General features: G+C 40.9%; 1 pseudogene; it reads left to right on the forward strand.

Moving 5' to 3' along the window:
- Nucleotides 1–9048: 9048 nt before the first annotated feature.
- On the forward strand, nucleotides 9049–12930 carry LOC122659917 (annotated as a pseudogene).
- Nucleotides 12931–18594: the final 5664 nt, after the last annotated feature.

Below are 18594 nucleotides of genomic sequence, written 5' to 3' on the forward strand. Positions count from 1 at the left end.
TATTGAAGCCTGTCTAAGAAGAGAGACTCATATCTCGAAGAATCAATTTGGTTTTATGCTAGGTAGATCCACGACAGAAGCTATCTATCTACTGAGAAGACTCATGGAAAGAAGTAGAGCTAGCAAAAAAGATCTTCATATGGTCTTTATTGACCTGGAGAACACACAAAGGGGTTTGACAGGAGAGTTGTTTCGATCCGATCCATTCTTGGGGTCCGAAAAAGACAAAAAAAGAGATGTCAGTGACCTAGCATGACAAAGCACTCGGGTAGGAAAGGGCCATAGCCCAACCGATTGATTTACTTTTTACCAACTTGATGTTGAAAAATCCATGATCTAGAAATTCATTTAAAAAACGCTGGTATCTCAACGGGTTGGTTTGGCCAATAGTGGACCTAGAAAGTCTATGACATAGTGTTATACTCGCACCCCGATCATAATTAATTATTATTTCTTTCCCGTGACGTGTAGTTATCACTGCCACGTATGCTGGTGAGCTGTTCTCACTGGTGGTCAAACCCAGCTACAAAATTATTGACCACAGTACGAGTTGCCTGGTGGAAACTATTCGGGGTCATGGGGGACCAACCATGATAAGGAAATAGTAAGTGCTAGCCCTTAATTTTATTTATTTATCCTTTCCCTCGATGCCCTTGAAGTGCGGGTCAAGGTTTGGACCGCCCGGGCTATTTTAGTTGAGTTGAGAATAATTCACTTATGGGCCCCACTTGCCTTGGAAAAACATGTGAAGAGCAATTATACCCATATCATGTGAGCTCATCTTTGAATTGGGTTCTTTCCTAATTATAACTAGTGGGCAGACCCATTAGCTTAAGCGGTCCATTGGGCTTAAGTGGTAATTTAACCTAAGGGTCCATCTAATTCTATTTGACCCATGGTTGGGTATTCCTTTCTCTTACCCAAATGGAACTGATGGGTCAACCCATTAAGCCCTCTTGACCCATTAAACTTAGAGTACCCATTTAACTTAAAGTACCCATTTGGCTTAATGACCCATTTGTCTTGGATCGACCCATTCAACCTATTTGACCCATTTGACTTGTGGGATCAAAAATGGGTTTTATTCTATTTCTTGTCCAACCAATTGGACCCATCCTTATTGGATTCTTTTCTAATTAAAACCAATGGGTCAACCCATTTAGCTATTGACCCATTTAACTTAAAGGATCCAAGGCCCATTTTCTATAAATAAGACAAAAGGGGGGAGAAGCATTCATTTTCATTACTTCTCCCATCTAACCTAAATCGTGGAGGAGAGAAAGAGGAGAGAAAGGAGAAAGAAGAAAGAAGGAAAGAAGAAAGAAGGAAGGAGAAAAGGAGGAAGAAGGGTGAAGAATCTTGGTTGGAGGCTTGAAGACCACTTCTTGGAGCCCTCAACGTGGAGCACCACTTCTTGGGGAAGGTAAGCCATTAAAACCCACCTCTCTTCATCTATTTTGGGTTTTGGGATTTGGGAAATGGGAGAGATTCAACCTAGGGTTCTCTTGGAACCCAAGAAATTGATGGAACCTCTAAACCTAGACTATGGTGGAGTTACTTCACTCCATTACAAGCTCTAAGCCTAAGCAATCTCTTTCCCTTTGAGAAATTTAAGATTTCTACCCTATTATGTTCTAAATTAGGTTCTATTTGCTTTTCCTCTTGAATCCTTGGGATTATATGGACCTAATGAGGTCTTAGAACCCTAATGGACCTAGGAGGAAGCTTCCTTGAAGCCTCCTCACCTTTAAACCCCTTGGAAAAGGAATCCCTGGTGAGAAACCTTTCAATTTTCGGTTCTGCCGGTATGTGGTTTTATATGTGGTTTCAGACTTGCAAGAAACCACCCTGAGATTACCTCCTTGAGAAGGCCCCTGGAAAACTAGGATTTATGTGCGGTTTCATTTCCTGAGAAACCACTCCTGCAACCGCACTGGACTGAGACTGTCCTGAGCCCCTGGTTTCCTAGGATTTACCTGTGGTTGCAGAAATTGGGCATGAAACCACTCCTGCAACCCCTCTACTTCTGAAACCTTATACTTAAATGATTTATGAGAGACCTTTTGGGGATCCGTCCCTTTACTTAAGTAACCCTATTTTCACTCTTTATTTAGGTTTAAAGTTTTCGTGTTGTAACGTGTTACTTGATTGCGGCGACAACTCATAACATCGGGACATAACACATATTGTGAGTGGGTTTGGTTGTTTGGGCTTGATATTATTATTGTATTGTATATTATGTCATCATTATAAATTATTAAGCATGCTTGTGCATATTGCATACTCATATATATGATTGTTATGATGTTGATTGGAGATGCTTTACTTTGATGGGTCTCGGTGCCGGTGGGTACCGATGCCGGAACCCCGGATACTATATACATTTATGAAGAAATTATGTTGAATGTCATATTGAACTGTATGCGCCGTGCCGTGCTGGTAACCGGACACTAAACCAGATGAAAAGTGGATGCGCCCGGATTACCTCTCGGGATGATAGGACTTGCATGTAGTATATCTGCGGCTAGGATTTTACACCCTTATGCTACGACCCTTACCAACAGGGGTTTAGGTGTTGGGTAATCAGTACACCGGATTCTGTGGAGGTGGAGAGGCTAGTCATGGTAGTATTGGTTATCAGGGGTCTGCCACTGAGTGGTCTTGGAGGCTTCGATCGGTGTAGGTCCCAGGTGACAATTGAGGTTTCATTGTGGCGATAAGTTAAGTGACCACTGTGTCTCCCGAGTTGTCACAGTAGCATATACCTCTGACTTACTTGTGATGTTAGGTGAAAAATTTATTTAACATATGCATGCATCATTGGACTATGTGAATTGTGTGTTTGCGCATTCCCATCCCCTCACTGGCTCAGTGGAGCTAACCCCCTCGTGTACACATTTTTTTAGATTATGATGCAGGTACGGAGGAGTCGAAAGCTGTGTTTGAGGAACATGGAGATGGGTGTCCTTGTGACGATTGCGCTTACGGGCTGTGAGAATTCTAGGGACTTGTTCCCCTTCTATTTATTTTAGGGCGTAGGCCCATGTATAAACAATTACTGTGATACCCTTGTTGATAGTTATTAGGTGGTAATGGAAAATAGATTAATTACAGTATTTATCATCTAGGCTGTGATCATCTTGTAACTATTTGATTTTATACGCTTCCGCAAAAATTATTGATCTTTTGGAATGTAATATTCCCCTTTCCGCACTCTGATATTATTTTGTTTTAATATTGGTTATGACTGTGCGTTGGGACACTGTGTCAGTGATCCTGGCAGATTAGTAGGATGACACGCGTCGTCCTAGTCACCCCTTGTATTGTATTTTATTCCTTGTTGGGATGGGGGCGTGACACAGTCCCTACAGATATACTCCGACATGTTCTTGTGAAGAAGGGGGTGTTGAGTAATTATATAGAGGTAATTAAAGATATGTATGAGGGTGTGGCTATTAGTGTGAAATATGTGGGAAACCAGGGCAAGGAATTTCCAATTACGGTTGGGTTATATCAAGTATCAGCCCTAACTTCTTATTTGTTTGCGTTTATCTTGGATGAGTTAACCAAGAACATCCAAGACGAGGAACCGTGATGTATGCTCTTCACCGATGATATCATTTTGGTGGATGAGACAAAAATATGGATTAATGCTAAGTTAGAATTGTTGAGATCGACCTTGAATTGTTTTACTTAATTTGCTCTAAATGGATCCATGTAGCCGACCCCATTTATTTGGGATAAGGCTAAGTTTGTTGTTATTATATTGTGAGTTTGTTTCTTATTTTGTCTATTATTTCACTAAAATTGGTATTTTTCACTTTCCTCGCATTTTTGAATATTCAATATCTTTTTTTTTTTGTTTTTTGATCGATCCAAGCCGATTCGAGGATTGATCCCTAAAATTAGTAAATTTTTTTTTGGCTTTTTGGCCAATCTAAGCCTATCCGGATCGGTATCCGATCGATATGGGAAAAGGATACCAATACCTTAAATCCTCAATCCCTACCACCTAGTGAATCTGGATCTACATACGATTAGTTGATGACAAGTGCCTTTTTGTTTTTTATTTCCATAAATATTCATCCATGCACTCTTAAGTCTTAATGGGAGTTTGGAACCTCTGCATATACTCTTAGAGAATGGCAAGTGTTCTTTCCCTTTCATAAATACCCTTTTATCTACTTTTTTTTTGGTGGTAAAAGAAGAACTATTTATTAGAACATGTCCAACGCTCGGATTCGAGATTACAGACCTCAGAAATCCAAGGAGAGGAGACTGGCCAAGATGTCCTACACGAAATAGACATGGCCCTCTGGGCCAGGGAGTCAACTATGCTGTTAATCTCCCTGGGAATGTGGTGGAAAGAACAGGAAACAAAATAGGTGGCTAAATGCTTGATGTCTAGGATGAGGTTCGCCACTTCAGCATGAGGCGGAGGATTGTCGAAGTGGAGAAAGAAAATAAGATCTTTACAATCTGATTCCACCATGATGCAATCAACGATATCCGAGATGCCTTGAAGCATACATTCCCCGATTGCTAAAGCCTCCCCTACAGAGTGAAGATATAGTCATAGGATCAGACACTGCAGCGATTGGTAAACCCTTGAAATCCCTAATAATGAAACCAATGCCTCCCCCATTCTTTTTGTAAGAAGCGTCTGTATTGAGCTTGAAGTGTGGACTTGAGGGGGGGGGACCACAAAGGCTTAATCCGGGGTATCTAGGATGGCATAGTAACTGGCTGGTGTCCGGATGAGGTCCTGGTAGTAGCGCTCTTGAATTCCTGGAAATCTTTGCTCACTTTTGCAATAACTTCCGAAGGAGACCAAACCTTCCCAGAGAAGAGGAGATCATTTCGGCCATCCAGATGTTCCAGAGGATGAAGCAAGCCAGGCCCAATGTTTCTTTTCCTACCAGTTTGTTCGCCTTGTGAATAGAAGCCAGACCCTGGATATGATGATGGAACTTTGGATCAGCGAGAGGAGGGGTAAATGACAGGGGGATCCAAACCAGACTGCCCTTGCGAAGGGGTAGTCCAGCAGAATATGGTTCGCTGTCTCCATTGAGATACCACATCTGGTGCAGAATGGATCGATGGGGATTTTCCTACAGGCCAAATTATCAGCAGAGGCAATGCCTTTCGCGCAGACTCACCAGAGAAAATTTCAAATTTTGGGCAAAGTGTCAGCAGCCCAGATGCACTTCCAGACTTGATCAGGAGTGGTCCTTACGGAGCCATGGATGGAAGAAGAGGCAGTAGTTGTGTTGGATATGTCCTTCAAGTTTGAAAGATGGTGATAGGTTGATTTTACTGAGAAAGATCTAGATTTTGCTACTCCCCAGATTTGATGGTCATATCTCTCAAATAAGCCCAGCTTAATGCTTGTGATAGTCGCTATATCTGCAGGGTGAAAAGTTCTCTCAAGGATGTCAATTCTCCAAGTTCTGTTTTGGTGATCAATCAAATCAGAGACGGAGTCAACTAAGGGATCCCTCAGATAGGGGTGGGAGATCTTCAGGTTTGGCGAGGTGGGGAGCCAGCAATCATCCCAAATATTTATGCTACTGCCATTTCCAACAATCCAAAGAAGCCCGGACTCAAGGACTTTTCTACCTTCCAGAAGACTTTGCCAAGCCCAGGAGGGGTTCCATCCAAGAGAGGCTGAAAAAACTTAGAGTGAGGAAAATAGCTTTGCTTTAAGTAGGATACCCATAGAGAATTTAGCTCTTTCCAAAGTCTCCGGGCCATCTTTCCCAAAAGGGCTTTATTGTGGGTTGACGGGTCTCTAAAGCCCAGCCCTCCTTTGGCCTTTGATTTGCACAATTTCTCCCAAGATAGCCAGTGAATTTGGTTTCCATGATCTGTTTCCCCCCAGAAAAAATTTGATGTAGCTTGTTTGATCTTCAGAAGGTGGGAAGCAGGGAGTTTGAAGTGTGAGGCAGCAAAGTTACTAATTGACAGAGTAACAGATTTAATCAACATCTCCTTACCCGCTGGTGAGTTGCGATAGAAGACGTTGTTTCCAAGTTCCAAGTTTCGAATTGACCTTCTTTGAAATGTCCCTGAAAAGCTACACCTTGGAGGTGTCGAAGGAAGAAGGAAGGCCGAGGTACTTCTTAGGAGCTTTCCCATATGGAATTTTAAAGATCCTTGAGATTAGATGCTGGAATTTCAATGGAGTATTTTGGGAGAAGGTAAGAAAGGATTTCTGTAGATTCAATTGTTGGCCACTGGCTCCATAATAGATCCTTAAGCATTCCTTCAAATTATGGGCTTTTAGGATGGACAACTCCATGAATAAGAGGCTATCGTCGGCAAAGAATAAGTGGGAAAGGGGGGCATTCCTGTTTCTGATTTTCATACCATGGATCAGCTGGGAAGACTAAGCTTGACTTATGATAGCACTGAGAGCTTGGGAACATATCACAAAAATGGTGGGAGAGAGGGGATCCCCTTGGCTGATTCCACAGGATGGAGAGATCTTCCCCCGAGCTGCCACATTAACCATGATATTGTAGGACATAGATGTAATAGAAGACATGACCAGATTTTTCCATTTCCTGCAAAAACCCAATCTAAGTTAGACATTTTCAATAAAAACCCATTCTAGGCGGTCATAGGCCTTCTTCATATCAAGCTTTAGGGCCAGGAATCGCTTCTTGCCTTTCCTTTTCTTCCTTAAGAAGTGGTAAGCTTCATGAGCTATGATTATGTTATCCGAAATGAGGTGGTTTGGCACAAAAGCTGACTGATCTGGTGAGATAATCCTGTCCAGGTAGCCACTTAGGCGTTTGGCTATGATCTTTGTTGTTATCTTCACCATCACGTTGCAAAGGCTAATTGGCCTGAAGTGGTCTGCAGTCTCTGGTTGATCCAATTTTGGAATAAGGCAAAACATAGTTGAGTTTGAATTAGCCGGAAGCTTCCCAGATCTAAAGCACTTGACCAATATGCCAAAAGATCCAAAGCTAATGATACACGTTAAATCAAGCCCATTAACCTTTCCCATACTAGCCTAGCCCAATCTAGTGCCCCTACACTAGAGTGGGCCCCATTAGACACATAACAACACATACCATCACCTAACTATTCCTATGGTAGTGGTAGTGTTGGATTTATGTGTCCATCAAACCTGGTTCGGTTTGATTCAATCCGGTTTTGCTTTGTATTGAACCTTTATACATTTTGGTTTGATATTATCACATGCAATATAAACTTTTTGAGCATTATGTGTCCGTAAGTTTTTACTTAAAATGGTAGTCACGACTAGGGTTTGGGCTGGGCACCCTTTTCATATAGTCGTCGCATTGGGTATGCCTAGACATGTGATGTCAGGGTACGAATGCGAGTACTCATATGATTAATGTGTGTATTAGCGAAGAATCTACTTTGTCGATTTTCTCATGTATTACTGTTAGATGTAGGAAGTGATAGACATGTGTCACCGACACCCTTTACCTGAGGGAACCCTGTCACTGCAAAGTGTGATCACATTTTTGGTTCATTAATGACTGAGACTTAAGTGAGTCAAAGCCGGTGTTCTGGGAATGCGTGAATTAGACTGAGTTACCCAACATGGTCACCACTACCTGATTGGGGAACACTAAGATTGAAGTTGTCTGTGTATGGTCGGATCGGAATCTGGATCCAGTGCCGTTTTGGAAATGCTTTTTGCAAAACCTATTTTACATAAAATAATAGATTATATGGAGTTATTTGAATAAAGTGTTTTATCAAGTTTTGCGGGACCCGATAAAATACACAGATACTCTTATATGGACATATGCTATGGAATGGAGTTTGGCAGTACAATTGTACATGCCCTAGATTCCATAATGATGGTGTTGATTAGTGGGGGGCGGGTTGTACATGATAATTTATTGTCATGTAGGGAGTTATTTGGAATTTGCTAAAACAATTGGTTCTTTATTTAATTAATGGATATGGTGCTAATTATAATTATCCATAAATTAAATAAAGTAATTAATTATATTATTCCCTATTAGATTCTGCTTCTTCACCAATTAGAAGCACTTTGAGTTTAAACAACACAACCAAACAAGGAGAGAGAGAGTCTGACTCTCAGTGGGATTTTATTTTTCCATCTAGGGTTTTAAACCCTAGCATTATTTAAACAACCAAAAACATAGAGGGGGGCCAGAGCCCCATGTTTTTGGCTGCCCCCCCTTCTTGGATGGTTTTTGGCTTCCTCTCTCTCTCTCTCTTGTGATCTTTTCTTCTTCTTCTTGCTCTCTACTTTGTTTGAGAGTTAGGGTTTTGGAAACCCAAACTTGTGCTTGAAGAACTGAAGAGCATCTAGGATTGGCTTGAAAAACCTTGGAGGTTCAGATCTGCTTGCTTGGAGTGCTCATCGGAGGAAGAACCATTGTCTATTGGAGAAGCAACACTTGAGGCTCATCAGGTTAGCAATTCTATGTTAATTCCTCTTGTTTTTAATTATTGATTATTCATGGGATGCGAAAAAAATCCGAATCGATTTGGTTCCGCTGCGCATTCGGGTATGGGATGGAATAGAGATGAATTTTTTCATCTCTTTTGGGTTCCATAATTCCATGGGACACAAAAGAGGACATGCCATTGGTTTATCAGACCAAACCCTAATTGGGATGTACCAGGGTTTCCATGGGCGACCATGGGAAACCCTAAAATTAAAATAGGGCGTCCATGGGCAACCATGGGTTAACCCAGCAGGTGCAATACCCTAATTGATTTATAATTGGTTTTCCAGGAAAACGATGACATGATCCCAGGATCGTAATTTGACCTACAAGTAAGTGGTCCAGGATCAACTAATTTACTAACCAAAAATGAAAAAAAAAATAAAATGAAAACAAAACACAAGTGTATTTTTGGGTCAACGAACACACTGTAAAAAAACAATCGCATTCAATGAGGCATGGAACAGAGCTTTAATTGATGGTGATGGATACATGCTGCCTTCTTCTCTCTTTAAAAACCAAAGAGTTCTCTCTCTAAGAGATGCACTGAACCAAACATCAAACAGTTAGTTCTCTGAGTGAGTGTCGAGTCTGAGAAGTTAAAGAGAATGAAGGAAACAACAGTGATCGTAGCAGGTGCTGGGCCTTGCGGAGTTACAATTTCTGCTTCTTTAAACCTTCAATCCATCCCTCACATAGTTCTCGAAAGAGATGATATTTTCTGTCCAATGTGGACAAAATTTTCTTACGATCGTCTCCACCTTCACTTAGCCAAAGGGTTCTGCTCGCTTGCCCATATGCCATTCCCTAAGGCTTACCCAACTTACGTTCCAAGAAAGTTATTTATTCAATATTTGGAAGAGTACATGGCCCGGTTCAACGTGAACCCAACTTATAACCGGTCCATAGAGTCAGCAACATATGATAAGGCTGCCGGAAAATGGTTCGTCAAGACGAGGAACCCCAAGACGGATGAGATTGAAGAGTACTGCTCAAGATTTTTTGTGGTGGCCACCGGCGAAACCACCGATCCGTTCGTGCCGGAGATCAAAGGGATGGTGACCTTCACGGGCCAAATCTTGCATTCCACACAGTACAGGACTGGAAAACCGTTCACCAACAAGAGAGTTTTAGTTGTTGGGTGTGGTAATTCTGGCATGGAACTTGCTTATGATCTAGCAGTCTTTAATGCTAAGACCTCCATCGTTGTTCGAAACCCGGTATAGTGTTTTCAAATTTTCATTTTAATTTCAATAATAGTGAATGTGATTTGGATCCAGATCTTCTATTGGGGTGCCCGTCCTGTTGCTGCACAGACACAAGGCAGCGCGCATTGATCGCCTTACCCCTGCCCGAGTGCCTTGCCCAAGCGGGGGTAAGGCGGTCATTGCACACGACCTTGTGTCTGTGCAGCGAAGGCAGGGCAGAGCAGCACATCTTAGAAGATCTGTGTTGATGTGATTTCAGTGATTCTTCTTCTTCTTTCTTCTTCTTTCATTCTTACTGTGTTGTTTGATTTATTTGGTGTGCAGATCTACATTGTAACCCGGTGGATGGCTTATATAGCGTTGGTGTTGTTCCCGCGTTTGCCCTTTGCCTTGGCAGATGCATTAATTGCCCTAATGAGCAGGTTGTGGTTTGGTGATAGAGCAAGTATGGGATCGAGAAGCCAATAGAAGGTCCTTATGAAAGGAAAGAAAAGTATGGCAAGGTTCCAATCATCGACGTCGGCACTACCGCTAAGATTAAGTCCGGGGAGATTCAGGTATACTTCCTTGTTCACAATGTTATTATTATTTATAGGGAAAAGGCTTTCTCACTCTTAGACGTACACAATCATTTTGCACACGGATGTGTCTGGCTGCAAGTACACGTCGTGCTGCGCAACTAGGTGCCTACTCTAAATTTCTATAGTTATCTTTCTCAAGTCTCTATTAGGGTTTAGGGTTTCTTGCTTAAAGCATTACACCCTATGTATCAAGTTTGGAATACCCAGACTGCTGCCTCCAGCTAGTATTTTGGGAAACTAGGATTTAAGTCAGATGGGCTAATTACTAGATTGCCCCTCACAGCCTGAGCCATAATATATGTAGGATTATATAAGAACATATAAAAGGATATTACCATAATAAAAGAATGTTCTTAACAGAACCAACCCCATCACACCATCGACAGGGAGCTTTTCCTTTTGATGTTTTTAAGGATTCTTTGATGTGGGCCACTTGGGGCGATAGTGATGGCAGTGATGGTTGGGGAGGCGGAGTTGAAAGTGAGGTTGAAGGAAAATTATCTCCTCCAGTTCCCTGCTCGGCCCAGTTCCCCAGTTCCTCTAATAAGGGGTGGTGGACCTCACCCGGGCAGGGCAAGGGTAGGGTGGTCATTCCAGCCCCCCCTTATTAGAGGAGCTGGGTAGGTCAGGGACCTAGAGGAGTTAAAGATCCGGGGTTGAGATTTGAGAGAGACAAATATGGAAATTTAGAGTAGGACTAACTTAAAGGACACCTTAAAGGTCAATTTTAAAAAATTGGGCACCCAAAACAACCTTTTCATAAAAATTGGGTACCTTTGGGGGTAATTTACCCCTTTTAAAATAAAGAAACAATTATTTAAAAAAAAGAATGTGAGAGGGGCAGTGTACCCGGATCCAGAGCCTCTATTGCCTGTCCTACCGTGCTGCACAGACACAACAAGGTGTGCAATGACCGCCTTACCCCGACTCGAGTAAGGCACTCGGGCAGGGGTAAGTCGATCATTGCACACCTCGCTGTGTCTGCGCAGAACAACGCAGGACGGGCAGTTTGGTAGTAGAGGATCTGGATACCAGTGTACCTTGCTTGCGCAGAGAACCCTCTCTCATATTTAAATAAAGGAAAAAGATTCCCGCACCCAAAGTGTGTGGATGCTTTCCCATGTGCTATCACATCACGATCACGTGGGTCTTGCATTAACACTTTGTCTCCTTTGACCATGTGGGTCTTCTAATACGGTGTTTGTATGAGGGATCTGGCTCTCCTCCAGCTGTGGTGGGAGCTGGAGGATCCAACCTAGCCAACACAGGAGGGGGTTTAGTCATTTCAAGGGGGGCCCGCCTGTGAAATGACCCAAACACGCCTCCTTTGGCTGGGCTGGATCCTCCAGCTCTTGCCACGGCTGGAGGAGAGCCGAATTGTTGTATGAGTGCTTTCGCACCGTGATTGATGTAGGATAAGAGATTTTTCTCACATATTAGATTCATATGAGTCTTTTTGTTCCCATTGTTGATGTTGTTGCTATTGGTGCTTGTGTAAACTTAAACTCAATAATGGTTAAACAGGTTTTACCAGGAATATCATGCATAAACGGTGATGAAGTGCTCTTCACAAATGGCAAGTCCTATCATTATGATGTGATTGTAATGGCTACGGGATTCCGTAGGACAGTAAAAAATTGGCTCAAGGTAACACTTTTAGTATATCCTAACATATTTTCTTAGGATGAATATTTTGTAACTAGATTTGTGTAGTTCGAGTTTTTAACATTCTTTTGATTGTCCCTTGTATTATTTCTAAAATTTCTTTAAGTTAGGGGTAAAAAAATGATTTAAAAAAACTTATTTGAAAATGTCTTACTGCTGTCATTCTCAAGAACTTTCATTGTCTTGCACATTTTTTTTACACGTGCAATAATATGATTTTATCCTCGTTGAAGGAAGAAGTGTATTATATACCAAAAGGGCAAAAAAGTAAGATTACAACAAGAATTTCCTTTTTCTTATGTCTCCATAACTATGCCTCATATTTTACTTATTGACCTGCTAAAAAAAATTGTTGGGGTAGGTGTATATGTTGGCAAGGGTGGTCATTTAGATGATGATTTTAAGGATCCAATTTCTCTACACAGTGGGTACAATGATTCCTTGCCCGTACTGTTGTTGGATGGGATTGACTCCCAAGCATGGTTCGTGATCTCAGTATTGGCAGAATCGGCTCGGATTGGGATCGCCCAAACTCGGGCAAATATGACACTTTTGTCCCTAATTTATTATAAAAAAAATTAAGTTTTTTACATTTTTACCCCTATCTATACAGCTGGATTGGACCGGTATTAGAATCTATCTCGATCGATACATATCCGATCCAACCAAAATCGGCCGATCCGATCTGATACCTCAAACCATGCTCCCAAGTCCCAAGGGAAAAGACTGCATCATCCAGCAGGGGATAATTTTACCCTATATTTTCTGTACCATGGGTACATGATACTTTTGTCTAATAATAATGCTTGTCTTGTTCAGGATGATTTTGGCCTTATCGGTGAGGATGGGATTGCCAAGGAAAGAGCACCTAAACCTTACTGGAAGGGAAAGAATGGCATGTATTGTGCTGGGATTGCAAGGAAAGGTTTGATTGGAGCTGGCCCAGAAGGTGTATACATAGCTAATGATATCAAGAAACTATTGTAAAGGCCACCAGTTGCAAGGAATTTTCTTCATTATTGAAGATTGGTCTTGTTTTTTTTTTTTTGCAGTTCTCAGTATGTTTATAGTTATGCCAATGTTGTGGTCATGCTATTTCTAAATGGATCATTTCTTATCCTAGGTAGAGTTTTTGGTTGTCTTCCTTTCTGGAGGACCTTCTCTGTATTGCACTGCAATTTTTGCCTTCTATGGCTTCTATATATAAACTCCCCCTTCCCCTTCTTTGAGGAGTTGTAGGGACTATTGTACAAAAAAATAAAGGTGGTTTGTCGACTGTGAGACTTCTATGCATGGTCTGCATGGAGAGACCATAATAACTTTTATTTTTGTGGAACTCAAACTATTTTTAAACAAGGATTTTTATTTTGTTGTAATCAAAGTTAGAGAAAAAGAAGTTCTAATTTTACTTTTTCGCCTTTTTAAAATTACTGAAATAAAATATTACGCATTTTTTTGATAGACCTTTTTAGTATTGCACACTTCTTCTTTTAACTAAGGTAAAATACTTTCATTTCACATGTGTACTCAAAAAAGCGGTAAGACAATCATAGTTCTTGAGATTGACATAACTAATGACATAATGTTAGTCACTTTCAAATTATTTGAAAACCTTTTTTTACCGTGATTTTAAGAACTTTGGGGATAAAACAAGGCGCAATCAAAATAATTTGAAAGTAATTTTACCATTATAAAAAAATTAATAAGTAAACTCTACGGTTAAGCATTTCTTTAGAATTGAGAGAGAGAGAGAGAGAGAGAGAGAGAGAGAGAGAGTATTTCAAAACTACTAAAATACAATTCTTTTCAATTTTCAAACAAAAAAAAATTATATTTCCCTTCATTAAATTAAGGAAATTTCCCTTCATTAAAGTAAGGAAAGCCTTTAAGCATTTGTTTAAGGGTCCATTTAAATTATCAATACGGTGTTTTGCCTGAGGTAAAGAAAAGTAGACTATAGTTTAATAAAGGGATCAAGTATGGATCCACTAATCAATAAAGTCAACAAAATATTTTTTTATAAAAATAAAGGGAGAAAAAATGCTACCTGGGTGTGTGCGTGCGGTGCGCTACCCTTGTGCCCAGACACAGGGGCACGTGAAATGATCATCGCACTCCATTTAAAGGCAAAAATTCCAGGGGTCGCAGCTATCATTTCGCTTGCCCCTATGTGTGGGCATAGGGGCAAGTGCACCACTCGGGCCCAAGTAGCGTTCTCTTTCCAAAAAATAAAAGATTCTAAATCAAAGCCACAAATTGTTGGTAAATGTTGTGTCAAGAAATCGTCGGGTGGTCCTGCGAGTGCCGTCACTTGCAAGTGAACCAAGGGGTCAACAGAGAGAACCGGTGTGGTTCCAGCCAAGGGCTCTCCGATGCCAAAGTTAGATCTCCTGAGCAAACATATGAATAGTGATTATTCAATATGAGTTTTGATGTCCTTTTTAAGGGTGGTGTACCTTTCCTTTTATAGTGGAGTATGATGATATGGAGAGTCCCAGTTTGATGTCGAGTGTGCCGTTGAGTGGATAGAAGCCCTGGGTAGCAGGACTCTACCCTGATTGGTCATCTCCCCATGGGAGGGAGTGTCCTAGTGGTATCAAGATCCTTGGCGGATAGATACTCGGTGTGGTGATAACGTCATGGGTGCTTGAATCTGTCTGGGGGACGTGACTTCTAAGCGGTGGCCTAGAGTCCTGGTGGTGGCATAAGTCTATAGTGACACGAGTGGGTCATAGACGAGTGGCCTCGGTGTCCGTGTTCATCACGTCTGCATCCACGATGCCGCGCCTGGGTGCAGGCTGTGCCTGGGTATAGGCTGCGCCTGGGTGTGGACGCGCTTAGGTGTAGACCGCGCCTGGGTGAGGCTGCACCTGGGTGTTGGCCGCGCCTGGGTGGGACCCTCGATTGGTTCTCCTTGGTTCTGGAGCAGGTCGCTTTGTGACACATGGCAGCCGCTGACTGGTTCGATGAATCTTGGATGTATCAGTAAATAATGAATGGTTCAATCATTTGGGTCAAAGGATTCAATTGTGGTTCTATATGGTCTTCGAATTGCCTTGGTCGAATATGAAGACCAAGTCAATATATAAAGTAATGGTTGGATCTGTTCGACATCTTGACCTGGTTCGGTTTTTCGGAACATTGATTGGAATGACAACCATTTGAAATAGGATTTTTGTCATTGCAACCATGGTTGGTACACTGATGTTGTGTTTGGTATGCATTCTTGGAATAGATTTTGAGTTTAGAACGCATGTTGAAACCTAATTCTTCACTATTTTCATGTTTTAGAATGTATTCTAAGCCCAAAATCTATTCCAAGAATGCACACCAAATATAACATGAGGTTGTAAGTAAATAGAATTACCCTCCTACGTACACATGGGCGGCCTAGCTTTTTATAGTGAGGTTGATAGAAATGGTAGACCACACTATAATTAAAAGTTCAATGACATCATATACATAATTGTTTTTATTGTTTATTTTGTTATATTTGGTCCACATCGATGATTATAATATTAACATATCCATGTCTTTAAAATAAATCATAAAAAATTTTAATAGAGAAAATAAGAAAAAAACAAGAGATCTATACGATGCTCATGTAGAATGGAATCTCTCACAACATGCGAATGGGAGCAGGAGTAGGGGCACTGCAAGGTTTGTATATAAGTGGCCCACATGTTAGAAAGGAGAGAGAGATTGTCAGAGGGCCGGCAATATGTACCACCTTTTCCCAATAAGAAATACAAAAAGTAAGTGACACAGTAAAAGATAGTTAGGTTGGCTAGATATTGTTCTAGCACAAATGACCCTCGGATCCATAAGGTTGAAGATAAGGATGAGAATGTCAATTTTTGATATATTTAAAGCTGAAGATTTCAAACCCTAAAAGTCCTATTGCTTCAGGAAACAATGCCGGAGCGCTCTGTTCCTGCAAGCTAGATAGAGTAAGCAGAGAGGACCGGGCTGTGCCGACAATTCCACTCCGATGCTTAAGTCAGGATCCTTAGTAATACATGAGAATAATTGAATTCAAATGATCATGGATGGATGTTACCTCCCTATTTATGGACGATCGTGGGCAGAATCATGCCCTAAAAGGACTGCAGAGTTCTCGGAGTGGAGTGAGTGAGTTTTGGAGTGATTTTGGGGATAATGTTTATCCCCTGACTTCCCTCGCGCCTGATTAGGCGGAATATGGCGATAATTTCGAGCCACGTTGGTTTGTGGCAAGTTTTTGATTAGCTGGGCGAAGTATTGAGGTCGTCCTTCCGTGGCACGAGTTGGGTTGCTAATACTTGGGAGTCATCGTAGCGATCCCTCGTAATGGCACGAGCTCTGTCCTTGTGCATGCGCTTAACGAGGTCTGTCATCCACCAGGCCTCGCCTACGTCGAACTTAGCCAGCTCACGCCTGGCCTTTGTGGCCACAGCTCGTTCCACGTGCACACGTCAGGTCTCCATTGATGAGGGAGATCTCCTGTCATATCAAGACCTTATATAATAGGTCAACTACAATTCAAAATTCAGAAAAATGCGCTAAAGTTCAAAATTCAAATATTGCGCCAAAATTCAAATTTCAAAACTTTGATAGGATTTTTCACCTTTGAAAAGCGCCCAAACAACCAAAAACCAAAAAATGCATACTACAGTACCATAGGCTAGAACCATGAAGAGCTCCTCGAGATCTTCAATTTGATATAGGATTTGCCCCATTTCGCTCTAATACCTCTGACCACTCCGGGTGGACTTCTGCTAGTCCAACCGGCTCAAATAGTCATCTGATATCTCCTCTACATCAGTAAGACAAGCCACCAACTATGGATTGAGGTATTGGTATTGGCTTGGCCAGATCAGCATGGTATCGATCGAGGCCGATACTAATTCTGGTACAAGAATTGGTATTTGATCCAGATCACAAGTACTTTAATTTTTGGTGATTTTTTTTTTTCACCAATAAATCCATAAGAAACTGTTTTGTAAATTATTTTAAAGATTTTTATGTTTTTATTGTAAGCTTGTTTCTTGAAGGTTATTGAAGCCCGTCTAAGAAGAGAGACTCATATTTCGAAGATTCAATTTGATTTTATGCCAGGTAGATCCACGACAGAAGCTATCTATCTACTGAGAAGACTCATGGAAAGAAGTAGAGCTAGCAAAAAAGATCGTTATATGGTCTTTATTGACCTGGAGAACACAAAGGGGTTCGACAGAAAAGTCGTTTCGATCCAATCCATTTTTGGGGTCTGAAAAAGACAAAAAAAGAGATGTCAGTGACCTAGCACGACAAAGCACTCAGGTAGGAAAGGGCCATAGCCCAACCAATTGATTTACTTTTTACCAACTTGATGTTGAAAAATCCATGACCTAGAAATTCATTTAAAGAATGTTGGTATCTCAACGGGTTGGTTTGGCCAATAGAGGACCTAGAATGCCTATGACATAATCCCTAGAGATATACTCCGACATGTTCTTGTGAAGAAGGGGGTGTTGAGTAATTATATAGAGGTAATTAAAGATATGTATGAGGGTGTGGCGACTAGTGTGAAATCTATGGAAAACCAAGGCAATGAATTTTCAATTACGGTTGGGTTATATCAAGTATTAGCCCTAACTCCTTATTTGTTTGTACTTATCTTGGATGAGTTAACCAAGAACATCCAAGACGAGGAACCGTGGTGTATGCTCTTCATCGATGATATCGTTTTGGTGGATAAGACAAAAGGATGGATTAACTCTAAGTTAGAATTGTGGAGATCGACCTTGAATTATTTTACTTAATTTGCTCTAAATGGATCCATATAGCCGACCTCATTTATTTGGGATAAGGTTGAGTTTGTTGTTATTGTCGTTGTTATATTGTAAGTTTGTTTCTTATTTTGTCCATTATTTCACTAAAATTGGTATTTTTTTCACTTTTCTCACATTTTTTTTCTTCGAATTCTTTAATATTCAACATCTTTTTTTGTTTTTTATATTTTGATCGATCCAAGCCGATTCGAGGATGATCCCTCAAATTAGCAAATTTTTTTTTTTTTGCTTTTTGGCCAATTTAAGCCTATTCGGATCGGTATCCGATCGATACGGGTAGAGGATACCAATACCTCAAATCCTCAATCCTTGCCACCAACTGAATCTGGATCTACGTACGATTAGTTGATGACAAGTGCCTTCTTGTTTTTTACTTCCATAAATTTTCATCCATGCACTCTTAAGTCTTAGTGGGAGTTTGGAACCTCTGCATATATGCTTAGAGAATGGCAAATGTCCTTTCACTTTCATAAATATCCCTTTAACTACTTTAAATGATAGTACATAGGACATTTGTAATCCGCCAATCGATGGTGAAACGTGTACGTACATACGTACAAAGGAACTCAACTCAAATTAATGACAAGAATGGTTTGAGGAATTGGTATTAGTGCCTCTTTGGTATCATATTTTTTTTTTTTTTTTTTTTTTGACACAAACATTTTTACAAGTGTTTGGTACAATTTATGACCCTATTTCTATATGCAAAACATCAAAACAATTGAAAACACCCCCAAAATGATGGATTACGGCCAAAATCTATTTTTCCTTCATTTTTTCGCTCTTTAATGAGCATGTGATCATTTGACCCATATATGAGGGGTAAAATAGATATTTGGTTGTTGAAATAGATATTTGGTCG

This window comes from Telopea speciosissima, chromosome 4 (assembly GCF_018873765.1).
Source record: "Telopea speciosissima isolate NSW1024214 ecotype Mountain lineage chromosome 4, Tspe_v1, whole genome shotgun sequence".
NCBI lineage: Eukaryota > Viridiplantae > Streptophyta > Magnoliopsida > Proteales > Proteaceae > Telopea > Telopea speciosissima.